This window comes from Equus caballus, chromosome 2 (genome assembly GCF_041296265.1).
Source record: "Equus caballus isolate H_3958 breed thoroughbred chromosome 2, TB-T2T, whole genome shotgun sequence".
NCBI classification, from domain to species: domain Eukaryota; kingdom Metazoa; phylum Chordata; class Mammalia; order Perissodactyla; family Equidae; genus Equus; species Equus caballus.
This window is the reverse complement of record NC_091685.1, coordinates 4,088,435-4,115,323: the sequence shown is the minus strand read 5'-3', so window position 1 is coordinate 4,115,323 and position 26,889 is coordinate 4,088,435.

The following is a 26,889-nucleotide window of genomic DNA, read 5'->3' as shown; positions in this document are numbered from 1 at the left end:
CCATCAGGAGTATCCTGATTAGAGGGGAAGGACTGGACAGGACTTCCAGACTGGAGCTGGAATTACTTCTGGGACCCCTCTTCTGCTTCTTCTTCTTTTTTTTTCTTCACTTTTTCTTAAGATTATGATAGTTTACAACCTTGTGAAATTTCAGTTGTACATTATTGTTTGTCAGTTGTGTTGTAGGTGCATCACTTCATCCTTTGTGCCCACCCTCCACCCCCCTTTCCCCTGGTAGCCACTAATCTGTTCTCTTTGTCTACATGTTTAACTTCCACATATGAGTGGAGTCATGCAGAGATTGTCCTTCTCTATCTGGCTTATTTCACTTAACATAATACCCTCAAGGTCCATCCACGGTGTTGTGAATGGGATGATTTTTGTCCTTTTTTATGGCTGAGTAGTATTCCATTGTATATATGTACCATATCTTCTTTATCTAATCATCAGTTGATGGGCACTTAGGTTGCTTCCACATCTTGGCTATTGTAAATAATGCTGCAATGAACATAGGGGTGCATAGGACTTTTGGAATTGGTGATTTCAAGTTCTTTGGATAGATACCCAGTAGTGGGATGGCTGGGTCATATGGTATTTCTACTTTTAATTTTTTGAGAAATCTCCATACTGTTTTCCATAGTGGCTGCACCAGTTTGCATTCCCACCAGCAGTGTATGAGGGTTCCTTTTTCTCCACAACCTCTCCAACATTTGTCACTTTTTGTTTTGGTTGTTTTTGTCATTCTGATGGGTGTAAGGTGATATCTTAGTGTAGTTTTGATTTTCATTTCCCTGATGATCAGTGATGATGAGCATCTTTTCATGTGTCTATTGGCCATCCGTATATCTCCTTTGGAGAAATGTCTGTTCATGTCACCTGCCCATTTTTTGATCGGGTTGTTTGATTTTTTGTTGTTGAGCTGTGTGAGTTCTTTATATAGTATAGAGATTAACCCTTTGTCGGATATATGACTTGCAAATATTTCTTCCCAATTGGTGGGTTGTTTTTTTTTTCAATCCTGTTTTCCCTTGCCTTGAAGAAGCTCTTTAGTCTGATGAAGTCCCATTTGTTTATTCTTTCTATTGTTTCTCTTGTCTGAGAAGACATGGTGTCCGAAAAGATCTTTTTGATACTGATGTCAAAGAGTGTACTGCATATATTTTCTTCTAGAAGGCTTATGGTTTCAGGTCTTTAGGTCCAAAATGGATCTTTAGGTCTTTGATCCATTTTGAGTTCATTTTTGTGAATGGTGAAAAAGAATGGTCAATTTTCATCCTTTTACATGTGGCTTCCCAATTTTCCCAGCACCATTTGTTGAAGAGACTTTCTTTTCTCCATTGTATGTTCTCAGCTCCTTTGTCGAAGATTACCTGTCCATAGATGTGTACTTCTATTCCTAGGCTTTCAATTCTGTTCCATTGATCTGTGAACCTGATTTTGTACCAGTACCATGCTGTTTTGATTACTGTAGCTTTGTAGCATGTTTTGAAGTCAGAGATTGTGATGCCCCCAGCTTTGTTCTTTTTTTTCAGGCTTGCTTTAGCGATTCAGGGTCTTTTGTTGCCCCATATGAATTTTAGGATTCTTTGTTCTATTTCTGTAAAGAATGTCACTGGGATTCTGATTGGGATAGCGTTGAATCTGTAGATTGCTTTAGGTAGTGTGGACACTTTAATTATGTTTATTCTTCCAATCCATGTGCATGGAATGTCTTTCCATCTCTTTATGTTGTCATCAATTTCTTTCAGGAAAGTTTTATAGTTTTTGTTGTATAGGTCTTTCACTTCCTTGGTTAAATTTACCCCAAGGTATTTTATTCTTTTTGTTGCGATTGTGAATGGGATTGTGTTCTTGAGTTCTTTTTCTGTTAGTTTGTTGTGAGAGTATAGAAATGCTACTGATTTACATATGTTGATTTTATACCCTGCAACTTTGCTGTAGTTGTTATTTCTAAGTTTTCCAATGGATTCTTTGGGGTTTTCTATATATAAGATCGTGTCATCTGCAAACAGTGAGAGTTTCACTTCTTCATTGCCTATTTGGATTCCTTTTATTTCTTTTTCTTGCCTAATTGCTCTAGCCAAAACCTCCAGTACTATGTTGAATAAGAGTGGTACGAGTGGACACCCTTGTCTTGTTCCTGTTCTCAGAGGGATGGCTTTCAGTTTTTGCCCATTGAGTATGATGTTAGCTGTGGGTTTGTCTTATATGGCCTTTATTATGTTGAGGTACTTTCCTTCTATACCCATTTAATTGAGAGGTATTTTTTTTTTTTATCATAAGTGGATGTTAGATCTTGTTGAATTCTTTCTCTGCATTTATTGAGATGATCATGTGGTTTTTGTTTCTCATTTTGTTAATGTAGTGTATCACGTTGATTGACTTATGGATGTTGAACCATCCCTGTGTCCCTGGTATAAATCCCACTTGATCATGGTGTATGATCTTTTTAATGTATTGCTGTATTCGGTTCGCCAGAATTTGGTTGAGGACTTTTGCATCTATGTTCATCAGTGATATTGGCCTGTAGTTTTCCTTCTTTGTGTTGCCCTTGTCTGGTTTTGAGATCAGAGTGATGTTGGCTTCATAGAATGTGTTAGGGAGTGCTCCATCTTCCTCAATTTTCTGGAATAGTTTGAGAAGGATAGGTATTAAATCTTTGAATGTTGGTAGAATTCTCCAGAGAAGCCATCTGGTCCTGGACTTTTATTTTTGAGGAGGTTTTTGATTACTGTTTCAATTTCTTTACTTGTGATTGGTCTATTCAGATTCTCTATTTCTTCCTGCATCAGTTTTGGGAGGTTGTAAGAGTCTAAGAATTTATCTATTTCTTTTAGGTTGTCCAATTTGTTGGCATATAGTTTTTCATAGTATTCTCTTATAATCTTTTGTATTTCTGTGGTATCTGTTGTGATTCCTCCTCTTTCACTTCTAATTTTATTTATTTGAGTCTTCTCTCTTTTTTTCTTAGTAAGCCTGGCTAAGGGATTGCCAATTTTATTTTCTCAAAGAACCAACTCTTTGTTTCATTGATCCTTTCTACGGTCCTTTTTGTTTCAATTTTATTTATTTCTGCTCTAATTTTCAGTATTTCCCTCCTTCTACTGACTTAGGGCTTTGTTTGTTCTTTATCTAATTCTGTTAGGTGTCATTGGAGATTGCTCATCTGAGATTTTTCTTGTTTATTGAGCTGAGCCTGTATTGCAACGAATTTCCCTCTTAGGACTGCTTTTGCTGCATCCCAAATGAGCTTGTATGACTGGTTTTCATTTTCCTTTGTCTCCAGACGATATTTGATTTCTTCTTTAATTTCTTCAATGATCTATTGGTTGTTCAGCAGCATGCTGTTTAATCTCCACATTTTTGCCCCTTTCCCAGCTTTATTCTTGTAGTTGATTTCTAGTTTCATAGCATTATGGTCAGAAAAGATGCTTGATATTATTTCAACCCTCTTGAATTTGTTGAGGCTTGCTTTGTTTCCCAAGATATGGTCTATCCTTGAGAATTTTCCATGTGCACTTGAGAAGAATGTGTAACCTGCTGTTTTTGGATGGAGTGTTCTGTATATAGCTATTAAGTCCATCTTGTCTAGTTTTTCCATTTAATTCTACAATTTCCTTGTTGAATTTCTGTCTGGATGATCTATCCATTGGTGTTAGTGGGGTGTTGAGGTCCCCTACTATTATGGTATTGTTGTCGACATCTCCTTTTAGTCTTGTTAATAGTTGCTTTACATACTTTGGTGCTCCTGTGTTGGGTTCATATATATATTTATAAGTGTTATGTCTTCTTGGTGGAGTGTCCCTTTTACCCTTATGAACTGCCCTTCTTTGTCTCTCTTTATCTGTTTTGTTTTCAAGTCTACTTTGTCTGATATAAGTATGGCAACACCTACTTTCTTATGTTCATTATTAGCTTGGAGTATCGTCTTCCATCCCTTCTCTCTGGTTCTGTGTTTGTCTTTAGGGCTGAGGTGTGTTTTCTGGAGGCAGCATATTGTTGGGTCTTGTTCTTTAATCCATCCTGCTGCTCTGTGTCTTTTGATTAGAGAGCTCAATCCATTTACATTTAGAGTGATTATTGAAATGTGGGGGCCTAATGCTGCCATTTTATTGCTTGTTTCCCAGTTCTCTTGCATTTCCTTTGTTTCTTGTACCATGATTTTTGGACTACCAGTTCAGGTAGGTAGTTTTCTATATTGGCTTTCTTCTTATTTGTAATTTGTGTCTTTATTCTTGTTATTTGTTTAGTGGTTACCATATGCTTTGTATAAAACATCTCAGAGATGAGATAGTCCATTTTCTGATAGCCTCTTATTTCCTTAGATTAAGCCATTCCATCTCTTTCCTCTTCCCCTTCTAGGTTGTTATCGTCAGATTGTTTTTTCTTCCTTGTTGTGTCGTGAGTTTGTGGTTAAAATGACAAGATTATATTTATTCTTGGTGTTTCCCTTCCTTTTATCTTTAATGTTATACTTAGCCTTTGCTAACCTGTTCTGATGGAGAGCTGCAACTTTCTGCTTTTGTCTTTCTACTTATCTCCTTTGCTCTGGGTTTTGCAACCCCTTTCATTTTTTTATTTTTTCAGGTATGAGGGTCTTCCTGAGCATTTCTTGTAGGGGGGGTCTTGTGCCAATGAACTCCCTTAACTTTTCTTTATCTGTGAGAGTTTTTATTTTGCCATCATATTTGAAGGATATTTTCACTGGATAGAGTATTCTTGGCTGCCAGTTTTTGTCCTTCCAAGTTTTGAATATATCAGTCCACTCTCTTCTAGCCTGTATGGTATCGTCTGAGAAATCTGTTGACAGCCTTATGGGCATTCCTTTGTAGGTTATTTTCTTCTGCATTGCTGCCCTTAATATTTTCTCTTTGTCGTTGACTTTTGCAAGCTTTGCTACTATATGCCTTGGGGTTTGCCTTTTTACATTGATAAAGTTTGGGGATCTATTTGCTTCTGTCACATGGATTTCCATCTCTCTCCCCAGGTTTGGGAAGTTCTCAGCCATTATTTCTCTGAACAGGCTTTCTGCCCCCTTTTCCTTCTCTTCTCCCTCTGAGATACATATAATCCTTATGTTGCATTTCCTAATTGAGTCAGATATTTCTCAGAGAGTTTCTTCATTTATTTTTCATCTTAGTTCTCTCCCTTCCTCTATCTGCAGCATTTCTATATTCTTATCCTCTAAATTGCTAATTCTGTCTTCTATATTATTGACCCTACTGTTCAGAAAGTCCAGATTTTTCTTAATCTCCTCCATTATGATCTCCATCTCCAACATTTCCTATTGGTTCTTCTTTATAGTATCAAGCTCTTTTGTCACATAGCTCCTGAACTCATTGAGTTGTCTATCTGTATTCTCTTTTAACTCATTGAGTTTTTTAATGATGGCTATTTTGAATTCATTGTCATTTAGGTTATAGATTTCTGTGTTTCTGGGATTGTTTTCTGGGTACTTGTCATTTTCCTTCTGTTCTGGAGATTTAATATATTTTTCATACTGCTTTATGGCATGGATTTGTGCCTCCGCATAGAGATAGAGTTTGGTTACTGCTTCCACTTGCTTCTACTGGTGGGCGTGGGGGGGGGGGGGGCGGGTGGCGCAGCAGCTGTGTAATCTGCACCAATCAGGATCCCTGTCAGCTGTTCCTGACCGAGCCTGGACCCCTTCTCATGATCGCAGTGGCCCCATGGAGCTCTCATCAGTTGTGGGGACAATTGCAAGGGGGCCTAGGGGTTGCTGGTGCCTTCTCTCACAGACCACCTAGACATGCTCCCTCCTTAGGATCTGCAGCAGTGTTATGGGCTTTCACAGCAGCCAGGAGCAGGTTCACCTAGACTCACAGCTCTGCCACTGTCAGGTCCCGCAAGACCTCACTTGTCCACTATGGGCCGCAGCAGAGCTATGGGGATCTATTGCAGCCTGTGGTTAGCTCACCCAGCTATGCCACTTCTGCCCCAGGGCCTTCCAGCCTTGTGAGTTCTGGGAAGGGCCTCTCCACTAATGCTGAGCAGAGGCTTTCCTGGTGGCTGCTGTGGGACTGTGAATTTTTCCCCTGGACCAGTGAGCAGTCAGGTTGGGGCTTCAAATTGTCACCGACCACTCGTGCAGTCCCACTGGGTCTCCCTTGCCCCCTCTGGGCTGCAGCAGGGCTGTGTGTGTTAAATGCAGCTGAGGGTTGCTCAGCTGGCAGAGCCCTTTTTTGCTTCAGGGCCTCCCAGCCTTCTGATTGCTGGGCGTGGGACCCCTCTCCTTGACTCTCCCCCCAGGCTGGCATGCTGTGGGTCAGCTCTCAACAACTGTTAGTATTTAATGTGCCAGGCACTGGGATGACAGTTTTCTGTGCATTAATCTGCTAATTTGCACAATATTTTGAAGTATGTCTTACTATAATTTCCATTTGACAGTTGATGAAACTGAAATTAAGAAAGCTGAGCTACCTGTTCCAAATCACACAGTGGAAGTGGTGGAGCCAGGATCCAAAAGCTGGTTCAAATGTGCCAAAGCCCGTGCGTTCCAGCCTTGCTGTGCCTCTTCACACAGGGCCACAGCTCACTTTGTTTTAAGCCTTTCTGATGACTCTCCTGCTCTCCAACGACTGCTTGAGAAAGGCACATAGTTCCCAGGCCCTGCTCCTCATTCTCCGGCCAGGTCAAGCTGGATCCTGGAGGTGCTTGTTGACTGCTCTTGACAAGTGCTGCCAAAAGGCATTACCAACATGTGAAACGACTTTCTTTTGGAGGAAAAAAACATGAGTAATAAGAACTGGATTCCAAAAGCAACAAGCATTGGACTATTTTTTTGTTCTTAAAGAAATGTTCAACTTGAAAGGGCAAGGCTCTTAAATTGCTGTTTGAAGTTCAGACTAATTTTCAGCCTTTCAAATTTTAAAGCAAGAAAGTAGCCTTTAAACAGGTAGGATGCATCGAGTCCTTGTCACCCTGGAAGATGGGATGACACGTAGTGCGATGTCAGGGGGGCCGAGATGCATTTTCTTGTCTTAGTTTCCCCAGTCACTGGGCAGCTTCAAGATTCTCAAGGGAGGGAGGAAATCTTACTATAAATTTAATTGATTTTGCTCTAATTTGTAAAGCTGTGGTTATCCTCTGAAGTAGCCTAGGTCCGTTGGAGCTACTTGGTTGCAGAGGGAACTTGGCCAAGCTGCTTCTTTTTGCTGGGCCTCAGTAGCTCCTTCTGCCAAATAAAGACAATTGTAGCTACACTACAGGGCCACTTAGGAGGGGAAATAAGATAAAGGATGTAAAGGCCCTTTTAATTGTAAAGAGCTCTTTAAATGCAGGGGATTATTATCAGAATTCTTCTAGGACATGTTTTCTATTGAGGATGTGGTTTGGCAGGCAGAGATGGCAGCAAAAGACATTCATTCACTCAAGAAATATCCATTATCATCTGCCATCTATGGCTCATCATTATATCTGAACATCGTTATATCTGAACCCAGTGACTAAGACCAACGCAGAGACTTTCCTTCCTGGGCTGGAGTCTGGCTGGAGGCACAATTTATTTTGCTGGAGAAGCACATAGTCACAAAAGATCCCAATGTAACTGGAGATATAGAGGAGTACTTCAAGTGTATTCTCATCTGGATTTGGGGAGTGGGAAATGCTTGGCATTCTGGCACGGTTATGGGCTGAATGGTTCCCCCCCTCTCCCCCCAATTCATATGGCAAAGTACTTACCCCCAGGACCTCAGAATGTGACTGCACTTGGAGATAGGGTCTTTTAAAGGTAACTACAGGTAATTAAGGTAAAATCAGGTCACATGGGTGAGCTCTAATCCAACATGACTGGTCTCCTTGCAGGAGGAGGAGATTAGGGCACAGACACGCGCATGCACAGAGGAAAGAGCCTGTGAAGTCTGAGGGAGAAGACGGCCATCTGCAAGCCAAGGAGAGAGGAAGAGACAACCCTGTTGACCCCTTGATCTTGGCCTTCTGGCCTCTAAACTGTGAGAAAATCAACCTCTGTTGTTTAAGCCCCTCAGTCTGTGGTACTTTGTTATGGCAGCCCTAGCAAACTAATACAGGCACTAAGTAGACACTCAGCAGATATTTGTTGAATGAATAAATGAAAATAATACTTAGCTGACCCTGATCCATGGGTGGCAGTTAGCCAGGCTAAGGGTGTGTGTGGGGAGGGGGATGGCTAGAGTATTACAGACAAAGGGAACATTGTGGAAGGCCTGGAGGCTTGTGAGAGCAAGCGTGTTCAGTACACCTGCGGCCTAGAGAGCGCGGTGAGCTGCAGGAGATGCAGGGGAAGGGTGGTCAGGGCGCGGTGAAGCTGGTCCATGGGAGCCAGGCCGCAGAGTTCCCCTACTGCCCCCGGATAAGATGCAGACACACACCCTATACACACGCTTTTATGTAACATGCAATTGAGTTGAGCACATGAATTATTTAATTTAAGCTTCACAACAAACCTATGGAGTTCTGTTATCATCCCATCTCATAGGTGAGGAAATACAGGCCCAAAGACATTGAATAATTTCCCTAAGGACAAATGACTCGCAGGTAAAGGAGCAGGATCCAGACTCACTTAGATCGGAGCACAGGTCTCTCAGCACAGCGGACAAAGCTGTCCTGGATGTGCCCAGCTCCGGCCAGCGCCTCTCACTGGGAGGCCTGGGTCCTCAGAGTTTGGGTTATGAAGCCGTCGAGAGGGAAGGCCTGCTATTTGCTGTATGGGATGTATCTGTGTGCGTGGGAGTGCGTGTGCGCATGCGCGCTCGTGCACACCCGTGGCTGCATTACGCGAGGAGAGTCTTCCGCGGACAGCAGGACTGGAAGCAAGCGAATCTTGCTGCTGGGTGCACGGCTGCTGTCAGGGAGAAGGGAGGATGCCACGGCCCCAGGCAAAATCAGCAGCAGCATCACTGGAAAGTCTACTGTGATCTGAGGCAAGAAAACACTGCTAGGATGTCAGGGGGACATTGTCCTTGCCTGTCACCTTTCCATGTGGAGGGCCTCCAGCTAGACCACCTCCCTGGCCGCTCTCCTCACTCCTTCCTTCCTTTCGTGGGGGGAGGAGCACCCTCCGACGGCGTGCCTGCCTGCAGGGAGCTGCGTCCCAGGCTGCTCCCAGCTGTGCCCTGGCACCCATCATGCAGGCCGCCAGGAGTTTCCAGCACCCCTTGTGCCAGGTGGGTGTTTAATTTCAGGTTGTGAAACTCAGGATGGTGCGAGACTCAACCTGTAAACCCACCTGCAGATTTATTTTCAGGTGTTTTCCCTGTTAAATATTTTTGATACCTTTATGCTAAGAATGCTGATAAGAGAGTTGGATGACACACTGTCTGTTTTGTAAAAGAGGTATGCACATGAGGACTGCGAACAGAAGGGGTCAGAAGGGAGGGCATATCTATCATCTATTGCATATTAATGGTGTGTCACAACCAACCACAAAACTTCGGCGCAAACAACAAGCATTTATCTGTCAGGAGTTGGAGTTAGCAGGAGATCAGTTGGGCAGCTCTGCTGATCTCGTCTGGGCTTGCTCACACGTCTGGGGATTGGCTGACTGACAGCTGATCCAGCATGGCCTCAGCTAGGGTCCCTGGGGTGACTGCCCTGCTGGGTATGCCTCTCATTCTTTGGCAGGCTAGCCCAGGCATGGCCTTAGGACAATGGCAGAGGTGCGAGTGAGCAGGAGGAAACGAGTAGGGCCCAGTGGCCTGGGCTCAGAACCAGCACACCAGAACTTCCACCTGCTTATGCTGGTTAAAGTGAGTCACATGGGGTGGGGAATGGACGCTGCCTTTATGAGAGGAACTCCAAAGTCCAAAATGATGGGGAGGAGTAAACAAGGGAGGCCATTAATGCAATCAATCTAGCACAGCAGGGGAGAGAGGAAATGCTAGTGAAAATGACATGCGGCACACTGGCGGGCTCACCAGCAGGGTGACCTGGATGGAAGAGCGTTTACAAACCCTGCCCAGGGCTGCTACCAGCCTGGATGCATGGCCTGGATCTGGCAGTTGTTTTTGGATGGTGTCCATTCTGATTGGCCAGTGCCTGTGCAGTTCTGGGTGTCGGACCTTTTGAATATCACCCCTGCCCATATCCATCCACTGACCACATCTTACAAGTCTTGAATTCTTAAAGATTTCTGTCACCCATGCCCTGTGGTCCAAATGTTCAGGGCTCCCTCTTTTCTAGCATGTTTCTTTCTGCAGCCTTCTAACATCTTCTCTCTGAGTCTGGTCTCTGTCAGCCTCACACTTGGACCAGAGTTGTCTCTCTGAAACACTCCCTCCCCTGCTTAGAATTCTCCATGGATTTCTGCCCTTTGTCTGTTACCTGTCCACCTGCGGTCTCCTCTCCAGTGACTGAGATAATTACAGCTGTTTGTTTCAAACCCTCCACCTTCGGTTGTACTGGACCCTCTGCTCAGAAGCCCTCCCCATCCTACCTTTTCCATCCGACACATGCTTCAAGATGCGGCTTAGGCATTGCTTCCTTCAGGAAGTCTACCTTCCTTCATCCCCTGCCAGGAGGACTGAGGCTTGCTCCACGCGCTGCTGAGGCCACCCATGCCTCCCTCTAGCACAGCACTGACCATGCCGTGTTATAGCATCTCTTTACACGTCTGCCTCCTGCTCCAGACCTGAGTTTCTGGGTAGCTGAGACTCGGTCTTACGTGGGTTTGTATCCACAGTACCCCTGACAGAACCTGGCACACTACGAGTACTATTTTTTTTTTTTGTCTTAATGAAAATAGGTATTCACACAATTCACAATATGTATTCAGTAAAGCACAGAATATTCGTGCATTCTCCATTGCTCCTGTGAACATGCACACACGCGTGCACACACACGCACCCTCCTTCCCCCATCCCTGACTCCAGCCCCCTCTCTGATGTATCACCAACACACACATACCCAAAGGGTTCATGCAGGGTGCTAAGCAAAGTAATTGAAAGCTTCTGCTTTGATGTTTTTTTATTTCAGGAAGCTACTTGAACAGAGGGTAATTATTGCTGTTAATAGCAATAATTTCCCCATAATCTGGTTACATGTCCTATTTCATTTTAATGATCAGAGCAGCTGTCTTTAACCAAGTCTGGGCCGGCCTCTGGGGACAGAGCTTCCTGAGGCATATTCTCCTCCATCTAATTACTCTACTGCTGGAAGGGGTCTGAGAAGGAAGCTCGGGGGTCAGGCTGGGGCAACTCCCCACCCCCACCCTGGGTCTTCCAGAACCCAGAACCTTCGGTGTTTTTCCACAGCAATTCTACCGCGCCCTAGGAGCAGAGGCTGAGAGGGTTTCCGACCTGTCAGCTCCCTTGCTCCTGTGAGCAGTGAGGTGCTGGCTGGAGGCAGGGCCACAACTCCAAGGGAGCGGGGTTCCTTTCTCTTTTTCCAATCGACAGCTGATAACATGGAAAACCACGAACCGTATCAATGCCTTGCGGCCTTTCAGATCTTTTTTTCTCCCGAAAACTTGCTTTACAGGAGGAAATGAGGCCGCTTCAGATGGCTTCACTTTAAAACAAAACACAGGACTCTATGTCATGTGCGTTCGCTAACGTTTGCTGAGTCCATGGCCACGGCTCACGGGTCGGCCCCACCCGCGCATGCTCCCTTTGGCTTCCAGCTCTGGAGAGTCCTCCCGGAGCGTGTGGTTTGTTAATGACAACGGCTCTGCAGCCGGCCAGGCTAGATTTTAGTCCCTTCTCAGCCATCCGCTAGCTTTTGTGACCTGTAAAGGCCGCGTATCTTTTGGCATCTCTGAATTTTAGTTCTTTATTTGTAAAATGTGGATAAAAATGTCTATCTTGCTGGTTGACCTGGGGCTTAGGCAAGGGAATTTATAGGTAGTAAATGACGGTTTCTGGTCCTTGTTTTACCGGTGGTCTTGGTGTGAGGGGCTTAATAATCTGATTAAACACACCTGGGCAGAAGATGAAAATTTTAGAAATCCAGTGAGGCAGGAATAATGGCCATTCAGGAAACAAAGGATTTCAACTAAAGTTCATCTTTCCAAAATTACAAAGGAACAGAGACGACCTGCTGGTCAGTGGGTAGACTCACGTGGGAGAGAAAAGGACACCCTTGGCATTTTCCCTCTTACGTTTTGCTGCTAATAACTGTTTTTTGTCAACAAATGTCGATGATGTAGGAAGACAGTCAAAATGACGCTTTGGAAATTTTAGTTCCACAGTTATGAAATACCTGAGAGGAGAGAAGGGTTGTCTTTAATCGGGTCATTTCCTTTGCTGCATGGTGGATTTTATTTTTAGATGAAATAAACCTCAAGAAAAATTATCATCCTACACACACAGTTTTATGCACGCTTCCTGACTTTTAAAAGGGCTATTTCGGTAATTGAAGCAAGGATAAAACATATAAAACAACACATGGAAACATATGCTGGCACTATCCGTGGTGAGTTTTCTCTTGACAAAAAGTATTTCCAGGAAATATTACAAAATTTTCAAGCCATGTGAGCTGGTTTGGATAGAATACGGAGACCATTTCTTTCTCTTACACAATCTTAATAATGTTCTAGGCTACAAATAGAAAAAAAATGCTCATATGTGTATTCATTCTTTTCTCCCTAAGTCTTTTGTCCCAGTGTTATGAGACTATGTTCAATAATAGAAGGAGAAGAGGCTTTGGGATTATAGTTGAAAGCAAAACCTCATGGATAGGGGTTTAGAGGGATAATTTTCACTTTCCGTGCAAGTTTTGAACCAATTCTGAAATAAACTCGAGCCGGATGGAGGTGAAAGTTCTGGCTTCATTGTTAGCGGTGTTGCATTGGATGGCAGGGCTTCGACCTGAAGCCAAATAGACTTCCCATTAATTTCCCGAAGAACAGAACTTTGGATGGTACATTGAAGAGAGAGCGAGTCTGTAGAAGGGATGGACACATACACAGCGTGCTGCAAGAAGTATCTAATACCTTCTCAACCAGCTGGTTCCAGTAGCAAGAACTGCAGGTCACGGCTCTTAGCCCCACCTGGTCTAGAAATGTGGACCAAGGAGAGTCAGACTGCTCAGCTACGAGGTGAATCATTCCTTCTTGATAGGAAGAATTGAGTATGGTGTGGGGAAGATGGACCTGAAGTTGACCCTAAGAAAGGCAGTTGTCTGAGGAAATACATGGAGAGAAAAAAGGAGATGTGACATTGGGGGCTTTCGTTTTCCTTTGAGCCTTATTTTTCCCTTTAATAGATGAAATACCTGGATCTTTCCAACACCAATTGGACGTCCTACAATTCAATCCTGTTCTCACACTAACTACCCGGAGTTAGTGTCAGACTCCCCAGGTTTTAGGGCTCAGTCCTACAAGACTTCCCTGCTTTCAGATGCCAGTAGCAAGTCCCAGGTCCTCAGGCTACCTGTACTTCTGTCCAACTTGGCTACAGTTTCAGAGGTTCCCACGCTCATCACCCCAGGTCCAATAATTCACTAGAACCACTCACAGAACACAGGAAAGTGCTATATTTATAATTACCATTTTGTTATAAAGCGTACAACTCAGAACAGCCAATGAAAGAGAAGCATGGGGCAAGGTCAGGGCTGGGGGTGGTGGAGCTCTTCCAAATATTCATCAACCCAGAAGCTTCTCAAATTTCCTTGTTCAAGGGTTTCTATGGAGGCTTCCTTCTGTAGGCATGGTTGATTAAATCATTGAGAATTGGTGATTGAATTCAGTCTCCAGCCCCTCTCCCCTCCCTGGAGGTTGGAGGGTGAGGCTGAAGGTTCCAACCCTCTAATCAAGTGTGTGGCTAACCTCTCCCTTGAAACCGTCTAAGGGCTCAACGTGAGTCATCTTGCTTGCAGAAACTCAGGTGTGGTGTGAAGAAGCTCACCATGAATATCAAAAGATACTCCTATGACTCAGGAAATTCCAAGGGACTTTAAAGTTCCAGGAACTGGGGGCGAAGACCAAATATGTATTTTTGATCACACACTACAGTAACTGATTGAGGTTCCTAGCTGGCTTTATAGACTCTTCTGAAGATTAATTGAATTAAAGTAGTTAATAAGCATTTACGGACATTAATTACCTTTCCCTAACCATTAGGCACTAGACCTGTTTCAGGGGTTCCCTAACTTTTCATCAATAAAGACCTCATCTATTATAATCCCAGAATGGAGCTTATGTTTTGAAGGATTTTGCTTCTCAAGCTGATAAATTAAAAATGAGGGAACACAACACATTATTTATAGTTTAAGAAATAATGGGAAGGGAAACAATAGATTATCTCATGTCTGACGATATGACCCCACCAGATCGATAAGACTTCCAACCAAAGTTGAAGAAAAGGCTTATCTGTGTGGCTTCACCTCTGGGAAACGAGTGTCTTGCATCACATATCAAAAATGTCTCTGAGGGGCCAGCCCGGTGGCGTGGCGGTTAAGTTCCCACGTTCCCCTTCTGCGGCCTGGGGTTCGCCGGTTCGGATCCTGGGTGCGGACATGGCACTGCTTGGCACACCATGCTGTGGTAGGCGTCCCACGTGTAAAGTAGAGGAAGATGGGCATGGATGTTAGCTCAGGACTAGTCTTCCCCAGCAAAAAGAGGAGGATTGGCAGCAGCTGTTAGCTCAGGGCTAATCTTCCTCAAAAAGAAAAAAAAAGTCTCTGAGTAGAAAGAAGAAATGGATAATGGTAGACGTCTATGGTTATGGAATCAGGAGCAATTTATAGACACAGAGAATAAAAATAAAAATAGAAAAGAATGAATGCATGTCCATTTGGAAAACTTGTAAGTCATAAAAGTAACTTTTAAATGTACAAAAGCAAATGAACTAAAATGGCTAATATCTTGGTGGAATTCTAAGAACCTGATTCAGAGAAGATCATCTTTAAGGTTCTTTCGAACACCCAGTCTTCACTTATCAGCAAATATTTACTGAGTGCCTTCTTGAGCCAGACATTGTTGCAGGCAATGGAGAGAGGGAAGCAAAAGACTCTTGAAATTCTTGTCCTCACAGAGCTCATGCTTGGTGGCTCAAAATGATTCTCATGGTCACAGCATGAGTTGTACTTCACGTGTCATATACCATATAGCATATCATATCGTATTAATAATTGTAATAAGTGTGCAATAAATGTCAGCTATGCTAGGGCTGTGCTGAGCATTTTACATGGATAATTTTCATTGCGCTTCAGAGCACCGCATGAGATGGGTGCTGTTATTTTCAAAATCTGAGACCTGGGGGGTTCAGTTAACTGACCAAGGTCACACCGCTACTCAGTGGCAGAAATGGGACTGGTCTCCCAGCCTGGCTGATCCACACTTTAAACCCCTACTTCTAAGACAGGATTTTCTGCTGTGTTTCTGTTCCTTCCTTTTAAAGAGGAAGGCTTTGAGATATAGAAGTGCGTGTGAGTGTGTGTGCAAAATCAGTTTTAAAATTAGCAAATAAAATAATGATTGTTGAGTTTGGCCAGCTGTTTGGAAAATCCGGGTGCTTCTGGCTCTCTCCATGGGCAAGGCATCAAAGCTTCCGTGCTAATGTGAGCTTATCCCTGAGACACTGAGGTAAGCCCTTTAAGGAGGGAGCGGTAGGAAATTTCAGGTGCAAAATGGTTGGCTGGGATGATAAAGGAGGAACTTGAAATATCCCGGTTTGGGCAAAGGAAACCCTGAAATACTTGTTTGAAGGGAGGAAAACCCCTCGTTTGGGGTTGAGTTAGGATTTTTGCCTTCTGCTTTTTTTTAAGGCCAAAAAAAAAAAAAAAAAAGAAAAGGGCAAAGGGCTCTTGGAAGTTGTTGGGGCAGGGGACGAAATACAGCTCACCGGCCTGGTTTTACATAACAGACGTGCAAGCCAACCCCAACTGCAGGCAGCTGTCGCCCTTGGCTGCACGTAACTTAAAAAACACCAGCGAAGGTTTCTTCTTTCATGTAGACTCGTACTTAGCTTGGGCTGTAAGACAAGATGAGAAATGGTTGGGCAGGGCGTGGGGGGTGGGGGAGAGGGAGGTGGGGGGTCTGTTTTCCTTGTGCCACTCTCTTTAAACTGCAGGCCACATGCTTTATGAATTCCTTCCCTCAGGGCAATGGAAATAAAATTACCTGCCTGAGGAATGTCAGAGTGAAAAATGAACTCAGAGCCACGATGCTAGGATCCTTCCGGACACAAACGTGTAATGGGGGAAAGAGACGTGACTCGGGGCAGGGAGCTACAATGGAGGAAGTGAAAGGGAACCTGTCTTTGAGAGACAAGAGACCTGGGTCCCATCCTGAGCAGGTCCCTTCTCATCGTGGGGGCCTCAATTTCTGCATATTTAAAACCAGAATATTAGAGGTCAGCATCTGACTTTTCCCCAGTTTCTCCACTAGGAAATTGGATGATTCCAAACCCTGGTGGGGTGGGAAGTGCTTTCAAGTTCTTGGTGGAGGAAACACGAGCTTGAGGGATAGCATTTGGCCGAGGAACAAATTCCGCACCTCTTTCACGTGAGCCTGGGTGGAGGCTGGCCTGGGGCGGCCCCAGAGCGCAGGATTGCTGGACGGGCAGTGCGGACCCTCCTGGGCTCTGGGAGAAGCTGGGTCATGCTCCTTGCAAAAGAGAGCTGAGTCTTCATCTTGTTTATTTGTAGTCTGTGACTTTCTTTAAAGTCAGAGAAAATAATTGCCTTCAGCTGTCTTTTCTAGTCTCCTTCATAAAATGATGAAAATAATAAAAAGGGAGTCAAGTAGATAATCTTGATTTTATTTCCTCCCATTTTGAGCATGCTGTACCTCGTCCAAGGAGGCTCACTGGCCTGCCGAGGGCGCCCGGGGGGCAGGGAGGTGCTGGCTAAGCTGACAGACCAGGGTCTGGGCTCTGGACTTCGAATCCAGGCCTTTTCTGGAAAGGAGCACTTCTCACCATCTCAAACTAGTTTTTAAAAATTTCAATCTGTCATGGACCAGTACTTTTATAAAATTCAATAAAAACGACTTAATGGAGAAATATAGTGAAAAAAAACCATACAAACTATAAACCTGAGTTTCTTATTATGAAATTCAACAGACATATAAAAAGTATTCTGTCAGATTGTTCTAAAAGTTTCTAAATGCTTGTTCTGGATGTGGGGGCTTGGCCCCGGGGCCGCACTTTGGTCCCTGGTTCCTCCCTTGCCTCGCCTGGGATCAAAGCTGCTCCGCCCCAGGCTGCCCGTGGCAGCTGCACGCGGGGCTCTTGGTCTTGGTGCTCAGCTTGTCAGTTGTGGAGCCGGGAAGACAACGCTGACCTTTTAGGATTGCTTTGACGAATGAACGAGGTGAACCACATCAGCGTCCAGCACACAGCTGTTGCTCCACAGAGATGGAGGCAGGCCTGACTCTGCTCCTGCTCTTTGAGTGCGCCACACTTTCTCCTCAGTCTGGATTTTTCTTTCTCCTCCTGATTCTTTCCTGCCGCCACCTTGCTACTGTTCATCACCACCCCCTCAGTTCCTCAGCCCTCCTGCTCTAGCCCCCATGAAGATGCCATGGCTTGTTTCTTTCCCCTGATCACTACAAGCTCCATGGGGGCGGAAACTAGATCTATTCATTCACTCCTATTTATCCCAGCTCCCAGGAAGGGGCCTAGCACTCAGTTGGCGGCCGAAACTTTCTTGCTTAATACAAATATAATGTCTTTGTTAGAAATCTGGGCTGGTAGTGGGGATGAAGGAGCAGCCTCTACCCCAGGACGGGACGGGTGCGGATCTCAGATGTGTTATCTTCTGTCACCGAGGCCCGCTCGGCAAAGAGAGGCCTGGGCCCCGTGTCTGTCTACGTGGATGTGGATTCGCTGCCTCTCACCTGACTCCTGTGGAGCTGAAGGGCACAGAATCGGCTGTCTTCTTCTCCAGTCACAGAGAATGTCCTCATAACCACATAGGGATGTTGGATGGCATAGAGGTACATGAGAGGTGAGAGAGACAGAGGACTGGCTGGCACAGAGAAGGGAAAATGGTAAAATGTGGTGCAAAATGATTTAGTATCATAGACCACAGACTGTCCAAGCCAGAGGAGTCCTTAGAGGTCATCTAATTCAGCTCTTTCAGAGACATTCTAAGGACATGCTTAAATGTATGGACTCGGGGGCCAGATGTCCTGGGCTCAGACCCAGCTCCATCTGTTCCTAGCTGTGTGACTTTTGGGCCCATTCTCTAATCTCTCTGTACCGTGGTTCCCTCACCTGTAGATACGCCGGATGATGGATATCTACCTTGTAGCGTTGTAAGGACTTAAATGCATAGATTGATAGCTTAGATCAGTGCCTCTTACACAGTAATTTATGTAAGAGTTAGCAGCTATTATCTGGGAAAACTGAGGCCCAGGATTTGTTTAAGGTTATAGAACTAGGTGGTGGCAGAGCGCAGACTGGAATCCCATTCTCTCAAATTTTGGTTCGCCCCTCCCCCCTTTTTGAACGTAGACATCAAATTTTCAAGCTGAAAAATAGCGTGGGTATGATCCAGTTTCATGCTCCCATTTAACAGATAAGGAAATCAACATCCAGGGAGGTTGAGTGGGAGGCTCAAAGTCACCCAGCGAGAAAGTGCTAGGGCCGGAATGGATCGCAGTCTTCCTGACTATGCTCTCCTTCTGGCCAGCCAGAGAGCCGGTTATGGTGAAAAATGGAGACAGGTTGAGACCAAACATGGGCCACCTTCGCTCTCCCTCTGGGAAGTCTGTACAATGGGGGAGCGGTTCAGGCTTTAAATGTTTCCTAATGAAATAGAAACTGAATAAAAATGGCAATTCAGCTTTGGGAAATTTTGAATCCTTCAGTTTTTGGAAATTATTAGAATTTGATGGCAGCATGTTTACTAAGGAGTCCGTCCAAAGAAGAAAAGGGTCTAGGAATGAGCCAGCCGAGTGGCAAAGGATTGGAGTTGGTCGGGTCCCTTTGTCTGTGAGCACTCTGTGTCCTGCAGGGGGCTCTTTGCCCCCTCTACCCGTGTGTATGTCCCAGGAGCTATACCAGCACAATGAAAGCGGCGTGAAAACTGCGGATACCTAACAGTGCCTACCTCATAGGTATAGTAGGGAGGGGTAAGTGAGTTATTTCATATCAAATGCCTAGAACAGTGCCTGGCAGGGAGCCAATGGTCAATGCAGTGCTGCAGACTCCGTACTCTTCGTTTTAATGGCCCTAGTGTATTCTGTCAGATGGCTGTATTATAGCTGCTAAAACGTTAGCCATGGTGTTGACATGGTGACCAAATGCTGATTCTTTCCCTAGCATTGACTCTGATCTCTCACCATTTTAGCTACTGCATTGATGAACACCTTTTTTCGAAAGCAGGGGTCTGCTAACTGTGCTACTTGGGCCAAATCCAGGCCACTCCTTATTTTTGTAAATACAGTTTTATTGAAACACAGACACTCCCACTAATTTAATGCCTACAGCTCTCTTGCCTAGAACTCTCTTGGTGCATTCTCAGTGTTTCTCTTGAAGAGGACAGTGTGGGAGAGGGAGAAAGAAAGGCGCAGGGCCCAAGTCCAGCCCCGACAGGTTTGTTTGATGGTGTGGAACCCATTTCACATGGCCATTTTCTGAGTCCACTCATCAATGCATTTCTTCTTTTAAAATTTTCCTTCAAGGTTCAAGGCTTTGTTAAGTGTAAATTTCCATTTACCTTATGAGGAACATTTGGTATTAGGCAGGAAGATGAAATAAGAGAAAGAGCACTGGGCTTGGAGCTCAAGACCTGGGTTCCAGGCCTCTTTTTTCACTAATTTGCCACATGACTTTGGGCAAATGGCCTATCTTTACAAGATTTGCAGTTCTTTCCCAGGTTGTCTGCACGGTCCAGGTTCTAATTGTTTTCCTTTGGGCAGTCGTGATAGTTTCCCATCTCCTGGCCTCTCTCCCTTCACTTTGCTCCTTCCACCCCACCCTCCAGCTTTTAAAGTGTGCCTGCGGCGATGTCATTCTCTCCCTCGGAAGTTATTCTTGGGTCTTCACTTTACATGTTTTAACCTCCCTAAGACTCAGTTTCTCATAGAAAGACGTCTCTATGAAGGTCGTCTCTTCTATAAACACAACAGCAGTCTACAACTAGATCATTGTGAAGGTCTTATGAGATCTGTAATATATTGTTCTAAATGCAAGAGTTTAGCACCAGTGTCGACACCAATACCACCACTTCCACCACCACTGCAAACACCACAACCACTGCCACCACCACTATCCACACCACTAACCACAATACCACCACTATCACCACCACAGTGGAATAGACCCCAGCAACTCTGCTCCCTTGAAACTCGGGTCAGAAATCCTACTCTTTGGGAAACTCAAATACTGGAAGCACTTTTAAAAATCTTTTTCCTCCATCCAAACTTCTGCCTACTGGCCTGGCATGGTGCATATGCTTTCATAGGTAGGTGGGGTTTTAATCTGTGCCAAGAGGCTGCTTTTTCCAAAGTTATTTGGCAATACTTAATCCTCTGGGTCCCCACCTCCCACACATCTACTCTTTCAACATTCAGCCTTTCTAAGGACATCTACAAATAGACTCTTGTTTTATCTTCAAATAAACCTTAGAAATAGGCATAGCATATCTTATTCCTCTGTGGTAGAGAGGGAACTGAGGCCCAGAGAAGTGCAGTGAACTATTCAAGGTCACACAGCCATTTTGCAGCTCAGGTGGGAGTAAAACTCAGATCTTTTAACTTCTGGTCCTGTGCTCTTTCCTCCTTTATAAAAATATTTTCAAATGGCTTTTTGTCTTAAAATTTCCCACATCTGGCCTTAACTCCAAGTAAAATTTTTGTGTATAAAGTCAGTATTGTGGAGCTCAGAGAGAAATTGGTGGGAAAGAAATCTCATGTTAATGGACTTTGATGCTAGACAGGAACCTTTAAACGGAGACAGAAAAAACAAGCTACAGATGAAATCTCTGCAGAGGAAAAGAAAATGATATTTTACTTATAAAGAAAAGGAAACTGGCCATGCTACCAAGGTCTTCAACTCTAATATATTAGTTTCAAGGAACACAAAGACTGTTGACGTGAGAACTTCTGCATGGACATGACAAAAAAGATTACTAAGGTTTGAAAGCCTGAGATAATCTTTTTTTCTATTCCTTTTCCAATTTCTTTTCCTGGGTCTCCTTTTCTTCCCCATAAAATGAGAGAGTGGGTGTACTGTTTAGCTAGCCTAAGCTTGCCTACTGTGACAACGCACCCTCAAGTGTGAAGGGCTTGCAACAACAAAGATTTATTTCTTGCTGTCTTGGATGGGCTGCAGCTCTGCTCCAGCTCTCCTTTTTTCCTGGATCATTTTCCTGGATCATTCCTGGAACATGCCAGTCTCATGGCAGAGAGAAACCAACCAAGGGAGACCCATGGTTTGGCTACTAAAGTTTTTGCTTGGAAATAACACATATCATTTCTTTCATATTTTTTTTTTTGGCCAAAGTGAGTCACATGGACAAGTCCAGTGTCAATGGGGTGAGAATTATGATTCTCCTCAGGGACGGGCCCGATAGGAAAGGGCGCTGTAGGAAGGAACAGCACATATTTGACAATAACACAGTCTACTAAAATGGGGTTAAACTTAATATCTTGAACTATTTCCTGAACGTCTACATTTGGATGTCTCACCCCAAATTCAACGTGTCCAAAAGTGAACTATCACCTTTGCTCCGCAAATATGCCCCTCTTTCTATAACTCTTCTCCACAGAAATGGCCATGCCGTCTGTCTACCCCATCACCCAAATCAGAACTGAGGACTTACCGTCGCCTACCTGTCCTTGGTCTCACCTCCCACTTCCGGTTGTTAACTGAGTCCTGTGGATTCTGCCTCTGAGCCACCTCTCACCTCCTTCTCCGTATTTCCTCCACCACTGTCACGATCCAAGCCAGGGCTGACGGAGGCCTGATGCCCTGCGGCTGCTCCTCATGAGTCTCCACACCTCCAGGCTGCGGCACCCAGTGTGGGGGACGGATTTGAGGGGAGAGGACGTTATGAAACCCCACAGTTATCACAAGATTAGTACATTATTCCTGAATAAACGGTCAGTAAATTTTTTACTCAAAGTATAGGTCTTTCTCTTTTGCTTTTTTCAGGGAGGAAGGGATAGGACACAAATACATTTAAAAGGAGTTGACGCCTTCCCCCATTAAATATCAGTGAATTCTAGAGTCCTACATTTTAAAGATACAGACAAAGATGGTGGGGCATGGAAGCCCTTCAGAAAAGCAAGATTTCCCACTGTATGAGGCAACGCATCTGAATGGTCTGTTCACCCTGGAAAAGTGCCCACTTGCTGTGAGGAAGTTGGGTCATTCTTGTTCATTGCTGCTTCTCTCTGCACCTGTTCCTGGACTCCCAGGTTCTAGGATCTCCAAAGGGAAAGGTGGAGCAGGAGGGGCAGGTGGAGGGAGGGTAGGGCCTCCGTCAGGAATGGTGAACCTGGGAACGATTAACTTCTGCCACTTCTCCAGATGTTGCTGACGTGAAGTTAGAGAGACACACAGCAGGAAGGGACCTCAATTACCAGGGAGTGAGTCCAGCCACTGCATTTCAAGGTGAAGAATTGAAGTCTCAGAGCAAGGAAGTGGGTTACTCAAGGTCACCTAGCAAGTTAGAAGCAGGACTCAGGCCAGAAGCCGGAAGACCTGCGTAACGGTGCAGGCTCCTTGCGGTGTAACCGTCTGTGGTGTGGTGCTAGAGCGTGCTTAAGGAGAGCCGTAAGCCTCTGTAGCTGACCTTTCTGTGAATTTTCTTTTTCATCTATTTCATCTTCTTTTACCGTCACTGACCTTAACACCATTTGGCCTATTTTCAGACACAATAGATACTTCTAGAACTCTTCACTGGTATATTTGCATTTGACTTGAGAGCCATGTGGGCCACGTTGTTGGAAGTGGGTGGGCCAGACACTGTGTGACCTTCGGCTGCTGCTTTGTCTCTGAGTCTTGATTTCCTCACCCAGAGGATGAGAGTGACAGTAATGTCTGCCTCCCAAGCTGCTTCTTGTGAAGACTAAATGAGAAGTAGGTGGAATTCCTGACACTGAATTTGATAATTCAGATTATCACTCTTCTACTGAAGTGCTTGGTTGGCGCAAGGCACCAGCAAGCACTGGCCACAAGGGATTTGCTGATAACATGGCAGTCTTCTGCACCCACTAATCAATAAACGCAGTGTGACAGAAATCAGCGAGAAGGGTGCACAAGGCAAAGAAGTGACACAGGAGGGAGGCATGGATTCCTTCTGGAGAGTCATAGGAGGCCCTCTGAGGAGGCAATGCTGAGAATAAGTTTTGAAAGATGAAACAGAACTCTCGAGGTGAGGAATTGGGGTAATTTTAAGGCAATGTAATACCATGAGCAAATGCATGACGGCGTGAACATGCATGGCTTCTGGAAAACTGCAGGAAGTAATTTAATATAGCTAGAGCGCGGACTAGAAGTGGGGGTGGGGGCTGGTCAGGGTGAGAAATGAGACTAGAGAGCACGCTCTGGGCCGGTGCACGACGTGGCTGCAGTCGAGGGCAGGGGGAGGCATTCACCCTGGGCAGAGCTTGCAGGCTGGTGCCTTGGCGCTTAGCCCGAAGATGTCTTTCGCTTGATTGATGTGCGGCCTTAATTTAGGTGGGGCGTTAACTTTCCAATTTTATTTTTTGCTGTCTTCCTAGCCTTGACCTTATGCTGCTACTTCTCTTATTTTTATTCATTGTCTGGACCTTGAAATCCTTTGAGCTTGAGAGGTTTGGGTCAGAACACCGACGGAATTGGATCTGAGCTCCAGATTGATGCCCATGGCTGGACCCCGTGTGGATTATAGGGGTTAACGCTGGCCGCCAAGAATCCAGTGAAGAGACAGCTGCCGTAATTCAGTTGGGAGATGACAAGATCCTGTTCTGAGGGAGAGGCAGAGGGTACAGGGAGAGTGAGAAGAATCTGACAATTATTTGGGAGGCAAAATCCACAGGACCTGGTGATAAATTAAGATGAGGATAAGAGAGAGAGGAGCTAGCCTGAAGGGTTTGGAGGGCAGACTGTCTAATGACTAGTATCCCTGGTGTCCGGCCCAGGGCCTGATGCAACGTGGAGCGTCAATAAGTAATTCTTGAATATGTAAATAAATGGGTGAGGGATTTCAGAAGGTTCTCAGGTTTCTAACTTAAAAAAGAGACGCATAGTAGGTATTCAGTACCTACTCAGTTAAATGTTACCTCTCAGCTAATTTACCCCTCAGTTAAATGTGAGCAGCACATTTCTAATAGCCATGAAGTTTTGGCTCGTGTTTTAAAGTGAACACCAATTCCTCAAGACCCAGCTAGCCCTGGGAAGCCCATGAAGGAACCTGGCTGGCTTCTGAGAAGCATAGATTGGAGGCGCTTGTTAAGGGAGATGTCTGACAGTTCCCTTAGGAGACCTGGACCAAAGGAGCTCAAACACTGTGTTCCTTCTCTTCTGGAGATAACAGAGACCGTCCAGGTCGGGGCTGCCAGGAGGCGGGGCGCCTTCTCCTTGCTGAGCCCTCTCACCATCGAAGCAATAACAAAGACACAACCAACAAAATAAATAAGTGCTCTGTGGTTTGGAGAGATAGTGCTTGCACTGGCCAAATATTAAAATATCAAAGGTCCAGGAAAGGATATGCGTAGCCCTTTGATGTACCATAAAGGCGTATTTCATGCACCAGGCAGGGGTATTTCAGCGAGAGATGGAATGATATTTTATGTCACCTCTGAGGCATAAAGGGTACTTTATGAGTCAAAGGAAGCCAAGTTCTCAAATGGCCGGAGACTGGCAGGTTACTAGTTTGAAATCTAAACACGAACCCGGATTCCAAAACAAAATTACTCCTGGCACCCCTTGCCTGAGAGAGGTTTGCTCAGGTTGAAAGAAGCAGCAGAGTGGGAGGGGCACCCCTGGGGCAGGCAGATGGCATCCCAATTGCTCCAGTCACCAATGGGACCAGGGCCCAAAGTGCCAATATTAGCCGATGGGTCCAGGCTGACCAAGCCTGGGGGCCAGGGAAGGACCCAGGGCCTGGAAGATTGGGAGAAAATGAATGGAATACTCGGGTCTCAGGAAATGCTTGCTGGGTGAAGACTAAATGAAGAATTTTGTCTCATTCACATGTCTGCTCGAATGTTTCTTCTGTCCTCTTGTCCTCTTTTATTTTTCTTCATTGACGTATAATATAATATCAAGAAGTGATGCATGCTATTTGTTTCTTAATCGTCTCTTTCACTTTTAGATGATATGCTTCATGTGGACATGAGCTGTGCATTTTTCTCTACAATAGAACATTGCGTGACTTGTAAACAACTGTCTAATGAATGAATGAATGAATGAATGAAGGCCACTTAATTTTGCTATGACCCATCCTAGATGATTCAGACCTGGTCCCTTCCCTTTTAGTGCTTATAGTCTAGTGGGAGGGACAGCCACCATGTTATTGAAATGATTAACGTCAACACAGAGAAATATGCAGGATGCTAGGGAGAGCCAAGAAAACACCTAAGCAGGCTTATTGGTGAAGGACAGGGAAAGCCGCCAGGGAAGTGAGGTTGCAGGCAAGATCTGAAGGATGTGTAGGAGTTAGCCTGAAAGGGACGTGGAGAGAGTGTTCACAGCAGAAGAAATGACTTCTGCCAAGTCATGGCACAGCCCATGATGTGGCTGAGTAAAGATGCATTGATTGAAAAATACACAAATGAATGCTTTAAAATTTACAACTTATTTTTCTAATCATTCGTTCAAAGAGCCAGTCGAAAAAGTGTCTTTCTGCTAATGTGTCATTTTACTGAATTGTGCATTGGCCTATTTTGTTTTTCCTCAAAGAAAGTATGAATATTTCCAGGAGCACAGCAGGTTGACATAGAAACTTAGAAAAAACAAAGCAACACAAGACAGAAAATAGACAATATATAATTGCTTCCTTCTGCAAACATTCACCCAGGCTCTTAGCAAAGAAAAAGACTTAAAGTGTCACCTAGTGAGGTATGCTGAAAAGGCCCCAGGGAAGGCTGGGATTCAAGTATTACATCGATGTTTACCAGGCCAGTCGTCTCGTGTCTGTCAGTTGTGGTTGCTGAGCTATCAGAATCAAACGAAAGTACTCCGTGAACCGAAAAGTGATGGACAAATTAGAGTCACTTATTTTTATTCTTCCCACTCAATTTATTTTAATGACAGAGTAATATGCCTCTTTTTTTGGTGTACAGTTCTAGGAATTTTAACACAGATAGATTTAACATAGATATTTAACATAGATAGATTTATGTAACCACCACCACAATCAGGATCCAGATAGGTCTATCACCCCCCAAAACTCTCTCCTGCCGCCTCTTTATAGTCGCATCTTCCCTGCACCCTGGCAACCACAGATCTATTCTCCGTCAGTATACTTTTGTCTTTGTGTCAATGGAGAATGACAGATAAATGGATTCATACAGCACGCCACCTTTTGAGATCGACTCCTTCCACTCAGCATAATGCCTTTGAAATTCATCCACGTGTTTGCGTGGATCAACAGGTCATTCCTTTTACCGCTGAGCAGTATTCCGTGATATGGATATCACACAGTTTGCTTATCCACTCATCGTTGATGGACATGTGGGTTGTTTCCACTTTTCGGTGATTATGAAGAGACCTACTATACGCATTCGTGTACAGGTGTTTGCGTGAATGTAAGTCTTCATTTCGGCAGAGTGAATACCCAGCAGCAGGAAGGGTGAGTCACAGGTTAAGTATACAATTGACTTTATTAAAAACGCCAAACCATTTTCCAGAGTGGCTGTGCCATTTTGCATCCCCAGGAGCGCAATTTAGTTTTGAATAAAGGGAACATGAGGCCCAGAGAAGTGGAGTGGCTCCTTTTTGATCACAAAGCAGATGAGGAGATGAGGGTAAGACTCCTGGAGTTGGGTGAGGTCCCAGTCCTGCAGCACTTTTA